Source organism: Arachis ipaensis, chromosome B1 (assembly GCF_059453495.1).
Source record: "Arachis ipaensis isolate K30076 ecotype BB chromosome B1, ASM5945349v1, whole genome shotgun sequence".
Lineage (NCBI taxonomy): Eukaryota > Viridiplantae > Streptophyta > Magnoliopsida > Fabales > Fabaceae > Arachis > Arachis ipaensis.
In genome coordinates, this window is record NC_142436.1 from 28,112,139 (window position 1) to 28,116,165 (window position 4,027).

At 35.9% G+C, this 4,027-nt stretch overlaps 1 non-coding gene across 1 annotated transcript; it reads left to right on the top strand.

The window, feature by feature from the left end:
- Positions 1-2,154: 2,154 nt before the first annotated feature.
- LOC148576053 (small nucleolar RNA R71) lies at positions 2,155-2,262 on the top strand. Its single transcript, XR_015904425.1, has one exon. It is a non-coding gene; the product is annotated as a small nucleolar RNA R71 (small nucleolar RNA).
- Positions 2,263-4,027: the final 1,765 nt, after the last annotated feature.

The window sequence follows — 4,027 nt, forward strand, 5'->3', positions numbered from 1 at the left end:
ACATTCATAACTTTAAGACAAAGTTACTAACTACTAATGATCATGTAATGAAGACACAAACATAGTTAAGCACATAACATAGAAAACGAAAAACAGAGAAAGCAAGAACAAGGAATGAATCCACCTTACTAATGCTTGTTCTAGGCGTTCAACGCCCAGATGTAGCATGTTTCTGGCGTTGAACGCCAGTTCTATGCTTGTTTCTGGCGTTCAGCGCCAGATCCATGCTCTGTTCTGGTGTTGAACGCCAGCCAGATGCTCCTTACTGGCGTTTAAACGCCAGTAAGTCCTTCCTCCAGGGTTTGATTTTTCTTCTGCTATTTTTGATTCTGTTTTTAATTTTTTGATTTATTTTGTGACTCCACATGATCATGAACCTAATAAAACATGAAAGAACAATAAAAATAAAAATAAAATTAGATAAATAAAAATTGGGTTGCCTCCCAACAAGCGCTTCTTTAATGTCAATAGCTTGACAGTGGGCTCTCATGGAGCCTCACAGATGTTCAGAGCATTGTTGAGACTTCCCAACACCAAACTTAGAGTTTGGTTGTGGCCTCCCAACACCAAACTTAGAGTTTGACTGTGGGGGCTCTGTATGACTCTGTTTTGAGAGAAGCTTACTGTGCCTCTTTTTCATGTTTATAGAATGAGAACCTTGAGTTTTAAACATAAGGGAGTCCTCATTCAATTGAAGGACTAGTTCACCTCTGTCTACATCAATTACAGCTCTTGCTGTGGCTAGGAAGGGCCTTCCAAGAATGATGAATTCATCCTCATCCTTCCCAGTATCCAGGATTATGAAATCAGCAGGGATGTAAAGGCCTTCAACCTTTACTAACACGTCCTCTACTTGTCCATAAGCCTCTTTTCTTGAATTGTCTGCCATCTCTAATGAGATTCTAGCAGCTTGCACCTCAAAGATTCCCAGTTTTTCCATTACAGAGAGTGGCATGAGGTTTATTCCTGACCCAAGGTCACATAGAGCCTTCTCAAAGGTTATGGTGCCTATGGTACAAGGTATTAGGAACTTTTCAGGATCCTGTTTCTTCTGAGGCAATCTCAGTTGATCCAATGCATTTAGTTCATTGGTGAACAGGGGAGGTTCATTTCCCCAAGTTTCATTACCAAATAAATTGGCATTCAGCTTCATGATTGCACCAAGGAACTTGGCAACTTGCTCTTCAGTAACATCTTCATTCTCTTCAGAAGAAAAATACTCTTCAGAGCTCATGAATGGCATAAGGAGGTTTAATGGAATCTCTATGGTCTCTAGATGAGTCTCAGATTCCTTTGGTTCCTCAGAGGGAAACTCCTTGTTGATCACTGGACGTCCCAGGAGGTTTTCCTCCTTGGGATTCACGTCCGCCCCTTTCTCCTTGGATTCGGCCATGATGGTTATATCAATGGCCTTGCACTCTCCTTTTGGATTTTCTTCTGTATTGCTTGGGAGAGTACTAGGAGGGGTTTCAGTGATCCTTTTACTCAGCTGGCCTACTTGTGCTTCCAAATTTCTAATGGAGGACCTTGTTTCATTCATGAAACTCACAGTGGCCTTAGATAGATCAGAGACTAAATTTGCTAAGCTAGATGGATTCTGCTCAGAATCTCTATCTGTTGCTGAGTGGATGATGGAAAAGGCTTGCTATTGCTAAACCTGTTTCTTCCACCATTATTAAAGCCTTGTTGAGGCTTTTGTTGATCCTTCCATGAGAGATTTGGGTGATTTCTCCATGAGGGATTATAGGTGTTTCCATAGGGTTCACCCATGTAATTCACCTCTGCTATTGCAGGGTTCTCAGGATCATAAGCTTCTTCCTCAGAAGATGCCTCTTGAGTACTATTGGATGCAGCTTGCATTCCATTCAGACTCTGAGAAATCATATTGACTTGCTGAGTCAATAGTTTGTTCTGAGCCAATATGGCATTCAGAGCATCAATTTCAAGAACTCCCTTCTTCATAGGCGTCCCATTACTGACAGGATTCCTCTCAGAAGTGTACATGAACTGGTTATTAGCAACCATGTCAATAAGTTCTTGAGCTTCTGCAGGCATTTTCTTTAGGTGAATGGATCCACCTGCAGAAGTATCCAATGACATCTTAGCTAATTTAGACAAACCATCATAGAATATATCCAGGATGGTCCATTCTGAAAGCATGTCAGAAGGACACTTTTTGGTCAGTTCCTTGTATCTCTCCCAAGCTTCATAGAGGGATTCACCTTCTTTCTGTCTGAAGGTTTGAACATCCACTCTAAGCTTACTCAGCTTTTGAGGAGGAAAGAACTTGGCTAAGAAAGCCTTGACCAGCTTATCCCAAGAGTTCAGGCTATCCTTAGGTTGAGAGTCCAACCATATTCTAGCTCTGTCTCTTACAGGAAACGGGAAAAGCATGAGCCTGTAGACTTCAGGATCTACTCCATTAGTCTTAACAGTGTCACATATCTGCAAGAATTCAGTTAAGAACTGAAAGGGATCTTCAGATGGAAGTCCATGAAACTTGCAGTTTTGTTGCATCAGAGAAACTAATTGAGGTTTAAGCTCAAAATTGTTTGCTCCAATGGTAGGGATAGAGATGCTTCTTCCATGTAAATTGGAATTAAGTGTAGTAAAGTCACCAAGCATCCTCCTTGCATTATTATTATTTTCGGCTGCCATCTCCTCTTCCTGTTCGAAAATTTCTGTAAGGTTGTCTCTGGATTGTTGTATTTTATCTTCTCTTAGTTTCCTTTTTAGAGTCCTTTCAGGTTCAGGGTCTGCTTCAACAAGAATGTTCTTGTCCTTACTCCTGCTCATATGAAAAAGGAGGGAACAGAAAAATAATAATAGGGATCCTTTTTACCACAGTATAGAGGTTCCCTTGTTGTTAGTAGAAGAAGAAAAGAAGAGTAGAAGAGAAAAGAAAGGAGAATCCAAACAGAAGGGTGAGGATAACAGAGATATGAGATGAAGAGAAGTATTAGTAAGTAGATAAATAAATAGAAGAAGATGAGAGAGAGAAGTTTTTGAATATAATTTTTGAAAAAGAGTTAGTGATTTTCGAAAATTAAAGGGGAAATACAATTAAAATTAAAATTTAAAACAATTAATTAATTAAAAAGAATTTTTGAAAAATGAGGGAGATAATTTTCGAAAATTAGAGAGGAAAAATTAGTTAGGTGGTTTTGAAAAAGATAAGAAACAAACAAAAAATTAATTAGTTAGTTGAGAAAAGATTTGAAAATCAATTTTGAAAAGATAAGAAGATAAGAAGTTAGAAAAGATATTTTAAAATCAAATTTTTGAAAAAGATAAGATTTTGAAAAAGATATGATAGAAAGATATGATTGAAATTAGTTTTGAAAAAGATTTGATTTTTAAAATCACAATTAATGACTTGATTCACAAGAAATCACAAGATATGATTCCAGAACTTAAAGTTTGAATCTTTCTTAACAAGTAAGTAACAAACTTGAAATTTTTGAATCAAAACATTAATTGTTGATGATATTTTCAAAACTTATGAGATAAAATTAAGAAAAAGATTTTTGAAAAATATTTTTAAAATTTTTGAAAATAAATAAGAAAAATGAAAAAATTTGATTTTTGAAAAAGATTTTGAAAAAGATAAGGTTTTTAAATTGAAAATTTGATTTGACTCATAAGAAACAACTAAATTTTAAAAAGTTTTGAAAAAGTCAACTCAAATTTTCGAAAATTTATGAGTGAAAAAGGGAAAGATATTTTTTTATTTTTGAATTTTTAATGATGAAAGAGAAAACCATGAAAATGATGCAATGCATGAAAATTTTGGATCTAAACATGTGATGCATGCAAGAACACTATGAATGTCAAGATGAACACCAAGAACACTTTGAATGTCAAGATGAACATCAAGAACTTATTTTTGAAAAATTTTCAGGAAAAGAAAACATGCAAGACACCAAACTTAGAAATTTTTCATGTATAGACACTATGAATGCAAGAATGCATATGAAAAACAAGAAAAGACACAAAACAAGAAAATATGAAGATCAAACAAGAAGAC